A 16512-nucleotide genomic window follows, 5' to 3' on the forward strand; every position below is an offset into this window, starting at 1 on the left:
CCAGATGGCTTCACAGGCAAATTCTATCAAACATTTAGAGAAGAGCTAACACCTAACCTTCTCAAACTCTTCCAAAATATAGCAGAGGGAGGAATGCTCCCAGACTCATTCAACGAGGCCACCATCACCCTGATACCAAAACCAGACAAAGATATCACAAAAAAAGAAAACTATAGACCAATATCACTGATGAACATGGATGCAAAAATCCTCAACAAAATACTAGCAAACAGAATCTAACAGCACATTAAAAAGATCATACACCATGATCAGGTGGGGTTTAAGCCAGGAATGCAAGGATTCTTCAATGTATGCAAAACAATCACTATGATACACCATGTAAACAAATCAGAGGAGAAAAACCATATGATCATCTCAATAGATGCAGAAAAGGTTTCTGACAAAATTCAACACCCATTTCTGATAAAAACTCTCCAAAAGTAGGCAAAGAGGAAACTTACCTCAACGTATTAAAGCCCATATATGTCAAACCCACAGCCAACAGTGTTCCCAATGGTTAAAAAATGAAACCATTTCCACTAAGATCAGGAACAAGATAAGGTTGCCACTCTCACCACTGTTATTCAACTTAGTTTTGGAATTTTAGCCACAGCAATCAGAGAAGAAAAAAGAAATAAAAGGAATCCAAATCAGAAAAGAAGAAGTAAAACTGTCACTGTTTGCAGATGACATGATACTATACATAGAGAATCATAAAGATGCTACCAGAAAACTAGTAGAGCTAACCAATGAATTTGGTAAAGTAGCAGGATACAAAATTAACACACAGAAATCTCTTACATTCCTATACACTAATGATGAAAAATCTGAACGAGAAATTAAGGAAACACTCCCATTTACCATTGCAACAAGAAGAATAATATATCTAGAAATAAACCTACCTAAGGAGACAAAAGACCTATATGCAGAAAACTATAAGACACTGATGAAAGAAATTAAAGATGGTACAAACAGATGGAGAGATACACCATGTTCTTGGATTGGAAGAATCAACATTGTGAAAATGACTATACTACCCAAAGCAATCTACAGATTCAATGCACTCCTTATCAAATTACCAATGGCATTTTTCACAGAACTAGAATAAAAATTCCACAATTTGTATGGAAACACAAAAGGCCCCGAATAACCAAAGGAATCTTGAAAAAGAAAAATGGAGCTGGAGGAATCAAGCTCCCTGACTTCAGATTATACTACAAAGCTACAGTAATCAAGACAGAATGGCACTGGCAGAAGAAAAACCGAACTACAGATCAATGGAGCAGGATAGAAAGCCCAGAGATAAACCCACACACATATGGTCACCTCATCTTTAATAAAGGAGGCAAGAATATACAATGGAGAAAAGACAGCCTCTGCAATAAGTGGTGCTGGGAAAACTGGATAGCTACATGTGAAAAAATGAAATTAGAACACTCCCTAACACCATACACAAGAATAAACTCAAAATGGATTAAAGACTTAAATGTAAGACCAGACACTATGAAACTCTTAGAGGTAAGCATGGGCAGAACACTCTGTGGCATACATCAGAGCAAGATCCTTTTTGACCCAGCTCCTAGAGAAATGGAAATAAAAACAAAAATAAACAAATGGGACCTAATGAAACTTAAAAGCTTTTGCACAGAAAAGGAAACAACAAACAAGACGAAAAGACAACCCTCAGAATAGGACAGAATATTTGCAAATGAAGCAACTGACAAATGATTAATCTCCAAAACATACAAGGAGCTCATGCAGCTCAATATCAAAAAAACAGACCACCCAATCTAAAAATGGGCAGAAGACCTAAATCAACATTTCTCCAAAGAAGATATATAGATTGCCAACAAACACATGAAGGATGCTCAACATCACTAATCATTAGAATAATGCAAGTCAAAACTACAATGAGGTATCACGTCACACTGGTCAGAATGGCCATCATCAAAAAATCTACAAACGATAAATTTTGGAGAGGGTGTAGAGAAAAGGGAACCCTCTTGCACTGCTGGTGGGAATGTGAATTGGTACAGCCACTATGGAGAACAGTATGGAGGTTCCTTAAAAAACCAAAAATAAAACTATCATATGACCTCGCAATCCCACTACTGGGCATGTACCCTGAGAAAACCATAATTCAAAAAGAGTCATGTACCACAATGTTCATTGCAACACTATCTACAATAGCCAGGACATGGAAGCAACCTAATTGTCCATCGGCAGATGAATGGATAAAGAAGATGTGGCACATATATACAATGGAATATTACTCAGCCATGAAAAGAAATGAAACTGAGTTATTTGCAGTGAGGTGGATGGACCTAGAATCTGTCATACAGAGTGAGGTAAGTCAGAAAGAGAAAAACAAATACCGTATGCTAGCACATATATATGGTATCAAAAAAAAAAAAAAAGGTTCTGAAGAACCTAGTGGTAGGACAGGAATAAACACACAGATGTAGAGAATGGACTTGAGGACACGGGGAGGGGGAAGGGTAAGCTGGGACGAAGTGAGAGAGTAGCATTGACATATATACACTACCTAATGTAAAACAGATAGCTAGTGAGAAGCAGCTGCCTAGCACAGGGAAATCAGCTCGGTGCTTTGTGACCACCTAAAGGGGTGGGATAGGTCGGGTGGAAGGGAGACGTAAGAGGATGGGGATATGGGGATACATGTATACATATAGCTGATTCACTTTGTTGTACAGCAGATACTAACACAACATTGTAAAGCAATTATACTCCAATAAAGGTGTTAAAAAAATTAAAATGAAATAAATAAAATACAATTGTTCTCTTATGAGAAAAATAAATAAAATTTTATGATAATTGAACTTATAAATTAATATTTGAAGAAAAGTTGAAGGAAATAGAACAAATGTTAGTAGTTTCCAATATTCTAAACATTTGCAATTGCTAAGTATAAACTATATTTTAAAGTATCATAGTAGTAAGCAAAAGGAGAACTATGGGATAAAACATGTTAGTTCTTTAGACTAATTAAAATGAAATTTCTTTCACAGAACTTAGATCTAATAAGAATGTTTTTATCTAGGGCTTAACATAAAGTAATAATTTTCCAAAAAATTTATTTTCCTCATCCCTCTTTTGAATTTAATATCTCTTAAGAATAATGAAAATAATTATAATTTCAAACACTTATGTAGGCTTACGGCATGCTTGGTAATTTTCTAAGCATTTTATATACATCACAAGCTCTTTATGTATCTTAACTCACAACAAGTCTATTATTTCCATTTTAATGAGGGTGATGTTAAGGCACATAGAGATTAAGTAGCCTAGAGCTAGCAAAGTGAAGAAGGCAAGATGTTTAACCTTCCATTTAATGAAATAAGAACAATCGATAATAATAAATCGATAACACAGAAAACATTCTAATAGGATCTTCACTTTGAGTTTTATTTCTAATCTCCTCTCTGCACATTTATTTTTCTTCTAAGCAGTTCAAGACACTTTCTATTGTCTATTGATGAGTAACAGACCTACAAAAACTTAATGGTGTAAGCAGCATTATTTATTTCTCACAATTCTGTGGAATGACTGTGGTTAACTGAGTGGTTCTTCAGTTCCACATGACATCAGACGAGGTTATTAATTCAGATGCATTCAGCTGATGCATGGGCTAGACTGAAAGATCTAAGAAGGCTTCAATTATAATGCTCTTGCACTGGGTACCTCCTCATGGTGAGCTCAGCTTCCTCACGGTATGTTGATCTCAGGGTAGTTGAACTTTTTATTTGGCAGCTGGTTTCAGAAGAAAGAAAGTGAAAGATGCCAGTCCTAGTAAAGGCTCAGCTTGGACCAGAAGGTCACTTTTACAAATTCTGTTAGATAAAACATGTCCCAAGACCAGTCCAGGTTCAAAGGAAGGGATAACAGATTCTACCACTTGATGAGAGGGTCAGTAACTACTTGTAGGGAAGGGAAGAATTGTTGGTGACTAAATTTAGGGATGCTAACCCAGACTCATATCAATGTTTTATTATTCTCTTTTCAAATATTTATTTTTCTAGTCTGTTTTGGCAGCACTGGAAATAGAATTGGAAAAAAAAAATAAAAGGAAATAATAGGAGTATAAGGAAGGCTATATATCCCAAATATTAATATCTTAGTTTGGAATTTAAACTAGCTCTGAAACTTCCTGATTTTTCTTTAGGATTATACAAGGGCAAGGAAGACCAAGCAGCTTGAGCCAAGGGCCAGGGGCAAGAAAGAGGAATGTGGTTTTGGAGGACTGCTTATAAGTCAATAAGACTCAAAACACACACACACACACACACACACAAATGGCACTTGATGAGTGCATTAAGTGTAAGATTAGAAAGGAAAGGGAAGGACAAAATGTGGAGCACTTTGAATGAGAGGCTGAGGATATAAATTCTTGCCCAGAGTCAGCCTTGGGCTCACTCTTTTAAAATCAGTAGAGACAACATAACTAAGGGAGAATTAAGAAGAAGTTATTTTGACTCACTGAGAGATGTCCAAATCCTGTCAAGTGTTTGATCTGTTTGATCTGTTTTTGAACACATATTTTCCTGGTCTTGAAATATGATGGCAAATGCTTTGAATAAGCATGTTCTTGATAGTGCCAAACAAATCAGTGTAAAATGTTTTAAAAAGTGTCATTCTCATTCTTAGAGAAAATATTTAAATGATCCTCCTTAGAATTACAAAGTTAAAGGGAATTATGAAAAAATACATTTTCCAATTAATAATTTTTAAAAACTCCATCTAATAAATGATGCAGCACTATTATTTAAGATAAAGTATTTATAGCTTAACTTCTACTACATGAACTTAGGATCCATCAATATGTTCCCATCCTCCATATACAGACATACACAGCCCATCCATGCCTGAAAAATGGCAGCAATACACATATCATCAAAAGCAGAGAAAATTAAAGGAGAGGAATTGATTCAATTATTTGACCCAATTTTACACTCCTTCTTGATTGAATTTATGACCAGTGAATAAGAACAGAAAAGAGAGAAGGAACTTGAAGATTTTGAAATATAATTTGAGTTGTCTATTTTTTTGGAAATATTTAGCACATAATATGCGCTGGCCCATCCACTCTTCTAAACACTTTATAAATATTAACTCATCTAACCCTCATAACAACCTTTTGCAGTGGATACTATTATAGCGTCATTTTACAAATGAGATACATAAAGGTTATAATCTCGTGGAAACTCACATACGTAATTAATGGCAGAGCCAGGCAGACAAGTTCTTTGCCATGGCTATATGCATTCTTCAAGATTTCGTCTGTTTATTTTCCAGAAGGTATCAAATATGGTATCATTCACATATTCACCAAGATTCTTAGCAGTATGGATATAAATTCAAACAAAAATCCATCTCCCTGCCTTCTTTGAACTAAATTTTTTATTAAATGAGACAAGAAATAAATAAGACGATAAACAAAGAAGAACTTTCACAATGGCATAAATAAGTATCATAAAGGAAAAAAAAAAGATTTATCTGATGAGCAATAACTGGAGTAGAACATTTTCATTATTACTTGGCTAGGAAAAAACCTTTAAGGAGGTAATGTTTGAATTAATTCCTAAATAATGAAAAGGATCCAGCATATGAAGAGTCAGGGCAAAAGGTTAAAGAAACAGGAAACAACATGTGTACAGGCCCCAAAGTGGAAATGAGCTTGGTTTGTTCAAGGAATAGAAAGAAGGTAAGTGTAGTTAAAGTGTAAGGAGTGAGGGACAGAATTAAAGGAAGAGAGGGTTGTAGGCACAGGCAGGCAGCAGACTTTGGTGGGGCCTGTAGAATACAGTAAGGGAGTCAATATTTTATTATTAAAAAAAAAAATTTTTAGGATAGTTTTAAAAGCAGGGAAAAAATATTACCAGAAGAAAGAGTTACTGTATGTCATTTTACTTGCTTAGTGATGAGAGTGACAGTCATCAAAATTTTAAAAGTTAAAGACACTGCATTCAACTCTTCTTGCTATTTTAGCATGTGCAGATCAAAAAGAATCCAAGAATGAGAAAAATGTTAGAAAAAAATATTCTTAGCAAAGGAATGAGTTCATAAAAAGTCACAATATCAGCTGTGGAACTTGTTTAGAGATCAAGGGAGCTATATCTGAGCTGGAGGTTAGAGTGCTCCTGGAAGAGTGGTTTAAAAAGGTAGGTACCATGATATATATATATATAGATAGATAGATAGATAGATAGATAGATAGATAGATAGATAGATAGATATAGATAGATATAGATATAGATATAGATACATAGCATGATTAAGAGAATAAATAATTTTAGTATATGACACAGATATTTGTTGTTATTAAAAAAAAAGTAGAGGAAGAAAATAAAAAGAAACTTCAGGAAAAATAAATTCAAACAAAATAATGATCTATTTAAGAATATCTGGATTCAATTATTACTTTACTTAAACTAAAATTTACTATGATTCTTAACAACTGATGAAGTTTAAGGAAAGAGGATTAATTCTTCACACTTGAAATTGTCTCTTTGAGTGGTTCATGTTAGTAATGTAGATTAATATTTCTTTCAAAAGATCCCAATAGCATGGCACAGTGGTTGAGAGTCCGCCTGCCGATGCAGGGGACACGGGTTCGTGCCCTAGTCTGGGAAGATTCCACATGCCGCGGAGCCGCTGGGCCCGTGAGCCATGGCCGCTGAGCCTGCGCGTCCGGAGTCTGTGCTCCGCAACAGGAGAGGCCACAGCGGTGAGAGGCCCCCGTACTGCAAAAAAAAAAAAAAAAAAAAAGATCCCAATAGCAGTACACAGTTCTGCAATGAACCAGAACTTAAAATAGAGTAAGTGCTATTTATTGCCTTATTTCAATCTGTAGATTTAACTTGTAGACAAATCAGAAGTGATTTAATTATGGTTGTAAGATAATGTGTATGCTATAAAGTTTAAGAATGCAAAAACAATATTATAACTCACAGCAATTAGGAAATAGAAGGGAGAGAGGAGGTAGAGGAAATTGTAGGGACACTAATATCCTCAATTTATCTAAAATGAAATGTGTACATATGTGTATTATATATATGTATACAAATATTTATGTCTACTATATATAGTACATACACTATATATATATAATAGTGTGTGTGTGAAGTGAAGAGATATTTAATTTTGATTGAAGAAAAAAAGTTTCTCTTAAAGTTATAACCAATAAGAAAAAAAATAACATGTCAATTAAAAATGAACAGAAGAGTGAGAGGGCTTGTGGCCATGATAAGTGGGCTCAGTATTCATCGTTTAACAGAGCACATTTATAGATACTGATTAATTTTGACAAATCAAGAAATAAGAGTTTAATCATATTAGAGTTATAGAGTTAACCACAAGGAGAAAGTTAAAAATCAAAAATTATTTAAAATGTCTGGTTTCAGGGCCTGGTAATGAAGTTTGTGTGAGAAGGTAGACAAAAAATAGTATTTAATTTATGTTTTTGTATTTCGTTTAAAATGTATTATATATTTATATAACTATTGTTCAAATATTTTTAACTGAAATGCTATTTACTTACACTTTCAGGTAAAAATTTTCCCACCAAAAATGGAAGGAATGCAGGATTGAATAGGTCATTGCGGTGATCTACAACACTCATTCTCATATTCTTAGGACAACAGTTGGCCACAAAGCATAGACAATTATGCAGTATCTAAGAAACCCACGTTGAGCAATCAATACATGTATTAGGACTAAAATCTTATACAGTAACATCTCTTTTTTACCACTGCCACTTTGTATAATCCAATCCACTGATTAAACAATACACACACATATATATATATAGTACTTTAAACTTTCCTAGAAGATAGAAAGCTATCATCAATATTTGAAATCCATGTTTATATACTCATTATAAATAGCTGATAGTATTTGGCTCAAATACTTTACAACATTCTCATTTCTGAAGTCCTGCATATTTATCACAGATTGTTTTCAGTAAATATATTAAGCTTCCTTTAATCCTCAAGGGATCTTTTTTTTTTTTAACAAATAATGCTTTTGTGTAATTACATATTGAAATGGCTGTTTATGTTTTCCCAGGTCTCCACAGCCCAGAGGTCGTATATATACCACTTTGGATTCCCAAGTTGAAGGGTTGATTATATTTGACCTGTTTGATTTTGAAGAAATTATATTTTATGTGTAGCTCACTTGCTTTTGATATGTTAAATTTTGAGTTATTTGAAATATACAACTTGCATTCCTACTTATTATTTCTTAAAATGTAATGGTAGCCAGTTTATTAAGCATTACTATTAACAGAGAACAGGCCTTGAATTCTGATCATCTATAAGGACACTATACTAAAGATTTAATAGTATTTTGGGGGTTCAAAAGTCATACACTCAATAAGGAACATCTTTAGATTTCACAGGTGTTCAGTGCAGATGCTGATAAATAGATTCAATTCTGGAATGTCTAGCAATTTGTCAACTACTTTGCTGAGCTAAAATTAAGCAAAAAAGAAGAAGGATCCTATTGGCCATTGGCTAACAAAATAACATAAATCTATTATTTCAGTGATACATAGCTTCACCTAAGCATTGGGAGTGTCAAAAGCCTTTTAAAAATACCTGAAAAGATTTATCAACTGCTAAGAAATTATAGCTAGGTCTTAAAGGAGCCCAGTATAATCAAAATACTGCATAGCCATACCTTGGTGAAAAACTGAAAATTAAATTTGCCTTGCAAAGAATTGCTCAAAAGTGTTAAGTCATCAAATCAGAAAATTTCTTTCTAGCATGGTTTTCACTGAGTAGTTTCATGCTTGATTCTATCATTGCTTCTTTCTCCACTCCCCTATTAATAATATCTTAGAACAGATTTATGGGAAACCCATAACAAAACAGGTAAGGGCACGGGGAAGTGGCACAAAGCAAGTTCAATTTATTTTGATTGTTCTATTGTGCATTTCCTTTTGGGTATAAAGCCCATGTATATAGTAACATTTTCATAACTATGTTTTATTAACAAGTTTTAAAAGTTCTGTGCTGACATCTGAGAGTAACGTATAAATAAATCTTAGATATAAGGATAAATGAAAATGGCATTCTCCATTTTTAGGAGACAAGGAGACCATTTCCCCTTCTTTTCTTAAGAGTTTCCTTGGAGGCACAGTCAATCTGAGCCCATACTTCAATCTTTGGAATACAGAGAATATAGAGATAAATCTCTCTAGGGATTAAGCCCATCACCAGTTTTGAAAATGTAGAGATACCTCCAAGGTTTAGGCCAAATAACCTCTAGATATGTAAGAACATATCTCCAGAATTAGCTCAAGGATCTTTCAAGAGATGTACAGAAGACTGTCACAAGGTGCGATCCTTTGTCTATTAGGAAGGTAAAAGACATTATTGTTCTTTCTTCTGTTTTGCTGTATAAAATATGTGAGATTTTATTCTAACTTCATAATCACTTTCATGCTCCATTACATGCACATAAATCTGTTAATGCTTATTCAATAATAGTCTGTGTTCTCTCTCTCTTCTGTATTGATACCGAGAAATCTTTTTCCTGACAGGACTGTTTTATTTCCCCATCGTAGGTAAAGGTGACATGACTCACAGAATCTCATATTAGTAAATTTTAAAAGTTAGATATGAAGTCAGTACAACAAATCATCAAAAGTGTTTAAGGAGCAGACAGCTCTGATAATTATTTATACTGCTCAGGCCCTCAGCTGCAAAAACATTCTAAAATAATTCACTGAGAAGACTATACAAACAGTTGGATCTTCAAATTTTGCACTCTTTAAGGTATTTTACCAGGCTGATTTATGATCTAGCTTCCTAGTTTTCTAGGAAGTTTCTCATGAGCTACACAGCACTATATTCATAGGTTTATCAAAATTGTTTATTCCTGTGTCTGTCTCTTCTACACGATTCAAAACTGTGAAATCTGAAACTTTCTACCCCCATGTGCTGCCTGGATACCGAGAATCAAAATCACACTTTATTGTCCACATTAACATGACTTTGGTATTCTACTGTCTTCATTAGTATTCACTTTTCCCAGACTTCCATTCTAAAGCAATAGTTTTAATATTTATTGTGGGAACTTCCCAAAAGGGCTACCATCTCAATGGAAGGCATCAACAGACAGCTTGGTTCCTACAATTCTTTGAATTTCCTGAAAAATCCTCACTCGGCTGTTTCCATCAATACTGGATTATTGTATCATGATCCCGATTCAATCTCAATCAAGCCTTCACTTTGAAAGAGCTATTTTATTTTATTTATTTATTTTTCTTTATTGGAATATAATTGCTTTACAATGGTTTGTTAGTTTCTTCCATCAATACTGGATTATTGTATCATGATCCCAACTCAATCTCAATCAAGCCTTCACTTTGAAAGAGCTCTTTTAAATCAAAATTCCAATTCTCAGTAGCTGCTGACCTTGGAGTTCCCTTCCTTCTCCCCATGAGAAATTCTGCCAAAGCTTTGTGAATTGATATTCTCAGTTATTGCTGTGGATAACGGATACATTCAGCTTTGTCTTATCAGGAGGTACTGTTGGTGATATATAAGGAGTCCAACACTGATAGTCCTCAAAGGCAGTAACTACTTTTTTTCAGATTTTTGACAATTTGAAAAATTCATAGAGGATCAGCATAGACTAGAAATATCAAAAAAAAATTAAGAAAAAATTAGGTATGTCATTAAGCATAAATCTGTGTAGATACTAGTTTATCCTTACATAGGCATATGGTGAGTGATATTTAGTATAAAATTAATAATGTATTAGTTTTTGTACTTTTCTATAGCTTTGCTTTCAAAGAATTATATTGCCATATAGTATGCCTCTTTCTCTCATAATTGGAGAAACTGCATATCAATCTATCATCACAGGCTTTTTTTTTTTTTAAGGTAAGAATGTTTCCAATACTGTATTATGGATATGACTATAATATTGTATGCCATAAAAAATGTATAGTGATTCATTCATTAGTGTATAGGCTAGGCTACCATGAGGCAGTCATTACTGATTACACTAGGCTACTGTAAAGCAATAATATTGATATTTCTTCCTTATCAATTCATGAATGCATGAATACCTGAGAATAAATATGAATTTTTTCATATTATCTTTTTATTTTTGATGTCTAGTGTTAGTAATACGTGTAACATTTCCAGTTTTGTATCATATAAGACAAAATTGATGTATGTACTGACAGACAATTCATCTTGTACACAAAGTAAACTTATTGTATCTACAAATATAGTACAGTATTTTAAATGTATCTTCTCTTCCTTATGATTTTATTAATATTTTCTTTTCTCTAGCTTACTTTATTATAAGAATATAGTATATAATAACATAATGTATACCATATGTTTTAATAAACTGTTTATATTATTGTTAAGTCTTCCCATCACGAGTCTATTAGTAATTAAGTTTATGAGGACTCAGAAGTTATACGTGGATTTTTGATTGCTTAGTGGGTTGGCACCTCTCTCTCTTGTTCTCTATCTCTCTCCCTCCCTATATACACACACACACACACACACACACACACACACACACACACACACAGTGAGAGATGGAAAGATAACATATATAGTGAGAAATAAAGAGGTATTATGTATGATACATATATATACATACATATAATGAGAGAATATATAGATATATGTGTATATATATATAAATTTTACAGTAAACCAATGAAGAAGGAAATAATATACTATTTCTTATTTTACAAGTATTTCCAATTTAGGGTCATGTAAAGCAGAAAGTCTGAAGTTCACTGCAAATAACTTACGATTTCCATTAACCTATAGTACTTCTCCACCTTTTCATTTGTAACACATATCACAGTAGCCAGCATATCATGTTCTCAAAAAGTGCATATGAAATAAAATTTATCCTACGTAGTTATACAATGATGATAATTATTGCTATTATACTGAAACCAGTCTAATAAGAGTCATGGGTAGAAACAGAAAAGGAAAGCCATTTTGTAGTTTTATAGGAATACGAGTCTCTCCAGGGCAGAGCAATGTGAAAATTAAACTCCTCTCCAAAGGGTATCCTTTGACATATATTTACATGAACTATAAATGTTCTTTCCAATGTAAAGGAGGAAGGACAGAACTGATTCTGACTATCTAAGAATTTCAGGAGCCCAAACAGCAAATTACTTTTGTACAATAATATCACCTGTAATTTCTGTCACACATCTTTTCTCAACTGTAGTGGAAGTATCTCATAGGGCTGTTGAGATTAAGTAAATGAATATATGTGAGTCATTTAGAAATGCCTCATGTTTATGTAAATGCCATGTAAGTGTTAACCTATAGTAAGCCTTTTCATGATACCATCTGTTTAACTTTTGATGTTTAACTGGTGCATTACTATTGTTTTTGTCTCCATTAAGGTGTTTGAAGTGTCAGGAAATAGAACCCAAATTGTGTTAACACTATGACATACCTAGAGGACACAATTTTTTTTTTTTTTTACTAAATTTCTGATTCAAGTGCTTCTCCCATAATTTCTTCCATCTCTACTTATAATCTTGCCCACTCCATCATGTTTATTCCATCAACATTAACAAATAAACACAAGCTATTTATACACAGAATTGATTAAGTAGGTTCTAATTAATGGCATTTTTCTTGGCTATTTCCACTTTTTCTGAAGATGGTTAAGAAAAAATGTTAAGACTTTGAAATAAGCAAAAGATATTATTGTATACCTTTTTTTGTAATACTGGAGCTTCTGGAGATTATCTAAACATATAGGAACATGCATATCCATTTTATCTTATTAAGCTATTCATAATTCTGTAGAAATTATTACATGTGTAACACTAAAAGCAATGCAATGAAAACTGATTACTTTCTAGAGACAGACATATAAATTCTTATGGAGGTTTAATTGATAAGCCCTCAACCAAGAGAAAGTCAGTTTTGGGTCATTTGCAAATTCATTTCAGTACTCCTGCTATAAATATGTCTGGTATTTATACTTTACTTAGAATCATTTCTTACTTTTTGCATTAATGCAAAATAATAATTATTGAATTAATGAGTTAAACAAAATCCTTAACACAGGTTTATTTTACATCTGTCTGAGTTGGATTTTTTTTTTTTTTTTTTTGTGGTACGCAGGCCGCTCACTGTTGTGGCTTCTCCCGTTGCGGAGCACAGGCTCCGGATGCGCAGGCTCAGCGGCCATGGCTCACGGGCCCAGACGCTCCGCGGCATGTGGGATCTTCCCAGACCGGGGCACAAACCTCTGTCCCCTGAATCGGCAGGCGGACTCTCAACCACTGCACCACCAGGGAAGCCCTGGATTTTTTTATTATGCTTTCATAATATTATTTTTTTTATCAACATTGTTAATTTGATTATTCAAATCTTTATATATTTTCACGATTTTTTTTTTTTTTTTTTTTTTTTTGCGGTACGCGGGCCTCTCACCGCTGTGGCCTCTCCCGCTGCGGAGCACAGGCTCAGGACGCACAGGCTCAGTGGCCATGGCCCACGGGCGCAGCCGCTCCGCGGCATGTGGGATCCTCCTGGACCGGGGCACGAACCCGTGTCCCCTGCATTGGCAGGCGGACCCCCAACCACTGAGCCACCAGGGAAGCCCACAATATGATTTTTTAAAGTTAACATAACTAAGGAATTTTTTGAGTTTTTTTTTCATTTTTTTGTCTAAACACTTCAAGAAAAAAAATTTATGGTTTTAAATTGCACATGATTATTTTAAAAATATATTGGTAAATGATACTTTTAAAAAATGATCAGATTGTATTCCAAGGGCAGATAAACATTCAGAAGAAAGCTTATTCTTAAATTAACGTAATGCAACCTTGCTGGTCATTGACAGCAATAAGAATTTAACATAAGTGACTGAGTTGCCCACTACTTCTGCAGAAGAAAAAACTAAGTCCAAGACAAAATCAACGATGAATGTTTATTCCTAAAGTGTTGCAAAGGAATTCATATCTCATTGTTTTTACTTTAACAGGATTTCATTGGTGTTATAGAGGAGAGCAAGTTATAAAGAGTAGAAAAGAGAAGGCTGAGACAATATCTGATTGACAAGCAGCTCTATTAAGTGAGACTGTTGAAAGTGGGGAGATTTTTTACTTGGTCTTCAGATGCATTGCAAGGGAGCAGTTTGGGAACATTTTAATAGAAGAAGGCATGTTTATTAAGGACTGAAGGTTCTCTGGATGGCCATATCCTGAAACAAGTGAGGGTCTACAGTGAGCTTTCACTGGTCAAGCTGTCCTGGCTGGCTGCGAGGGGTACTACCATGGAAAGCGATTTATCTGTCCCCAAAGAGTTTTCTCCTTTTTAAAGCTATGTTTCCTATTGCTTATGCAATTTAGTTAAATGTTAAATATGCTACTTTGTTGTTGCTTTGCTTTGTACATTACTATTTACATTTTAATATATTTATATCCTGTGTCTCCCCAAACAGATATGCTCTTTAAATGCAATCCCAGAGTCTTCAACATTTTATATTATCAAGAGTAGATACTGAAAGCTCAGTTGCTAATGAAGTTGAAAAGTCCCTTCAGTGTGTGCACGTGTGTGGAGCTCAACCCATTAAATATTTAATAAATAAACGTACATTATTTTTCTTTATTATGTTGCTTTTGTATTATTTATTCCAACATTTCAAATGTAACCTTTAGTCCATCCATATTGATACTGCTATTTAAAGCAAACAATTCCATTCGTTTAGTTGTAAGTAGGGATTAATTAATTTACGAAGATGTTATGTTAATCCCTAGGTCTGATATAACCAGTCTTCCAATAGTCTGGGACTGTCTGCACAAACGCCTCAGTTCCACAACAGACTCTTCAAAACTCCTGAAGATTCTGATATAAAAAATAAAATCAGGGCTTCTCTGGTGGCACAGTGGTTGAGAGTCTGCCTGCCGATGCAGGGGACATGGGTTCGTGCCCCGGTCTGGGAAGATCCCACATGCCACGGAGCGGCTGGGCCCGTGAGCCATGGCCGCTGAGCCTGCGCATCCGGAGCCTGTGCTCCACGACAGGGGAGGCCACAACAGTGAGAGGCCTGCGTACCGCAAAAAAACAAAAATCAAAAAAAAAAAAAAATGTAAAATCAGAAGATAAAAGTGTATGCATAATAAGTAGTGATTAAATGCCCAAGTTTATAATACCACCTTGTTTGGGGGGGGTCTGTGTCTGTTTTTATCATAGAAGGAAACAATAGAGAAACATGATCCACTAAATTAAAGTGGCTACAAATTTTGAAAAATTCTGTACACATAGAAATGAAAATAAACCTGCCAGTAATAATACATGGAGCAAAGATCTGCATGAAAACCTAATCATACACTTTTAAAGTATACACTTAAAAGTCCACACATTCAAGGGGAGGGAGGGCAAAAGAAGTTGCATGATGTGAATGCTTATGGCCTCTTCATAACCACATATTGTGGCTCTTCACCTGGAAACACGCATCCAATTATTGCATGCCTCAGAAAAGCCATCAACATCAGGAGGAGGAAATGATCCAAAGAAACGTGGCCTGTTCACTCCAAGGGCTAAACCGGAAATCACAATGAACTGTGAATATTGATTTAATGCCTACTCATCATTAAACAATATGCCTGTGGACTTGTAATTATTGGTTTAGAAGGGCAGGCAGTGATACATATGAATCTTTTATACTGGAAACTTAAGTTTTTGCATTAACATTTGTCTTAAGGACCACAGTATCTGTAGATCATCAGTATAAAAAGTTATACTCGGAGACTGTCCACATGTGCACTCTAAAAAAAGAGACTACACTGTGTGCATAGCAATCTAGAAATTTAATAGTTCAAAAAAGATGGCACACACGAAGAGGAAGATATAGGTTTTATCATGACAACCTGGAAAAGACTGATATTCTGAGAAGTTACGTGGGTTAGTTATTTACTAGAAAATGTGTGCTTGACAAAACACAATGACTAGTAATGTATTATTCTAATACATAAAATCTTAATACATTTCAGCCTAGAGAATACAGCAGGTAAAGAGAATCATTTTCTATATATGTAATAATAATTACTAATTGTGTATATAATAATATCTGTTTATGTAATAATAACTATTGTATATTAAATACTAAAATTATACATCAAAAGTTCTCTCTCTTCAGAACACACACACACACATGCAAAGAGAAAGAGAGAACAAGAGAGAGACAGGAAGCTGAGATTAGCAGGGGAAAAAGAAATCTTTAAACTTCAGGCATACCTTGTTTTACTGTGTTTCTCTATATTGCACTTAACAAACATTGCACTTTTTACAAATTGAAGGTTTGTGGCAACCCTGTGTTGAGCAATTTAGTCTATTGGTGCCATTTTTCCAACAGCATTTGTTCACCTAATGTCTCTATGTCACATTTTGGTAATTCTCCCAATATTTTAAATTTTTTCACTATTATTATATTTGTTATGGTGATCTGTGACCTTTGATGTTACTATTGTAA

The sequence above is a fragment of the Leucopleurus acutus genome (assembly GCF_964270905.1).
Source record: "Leucopleurus acutus genome assembly, chromosome: 8".
In the NCBI taxonomy this organism is placed as follows: domain Eukaryota; kingdom Metazoa; phylum Chordata; class Mammalia; order Artiodactyla; family Delphinidae; genus Leucopleurus; species Leucopleurus acutus.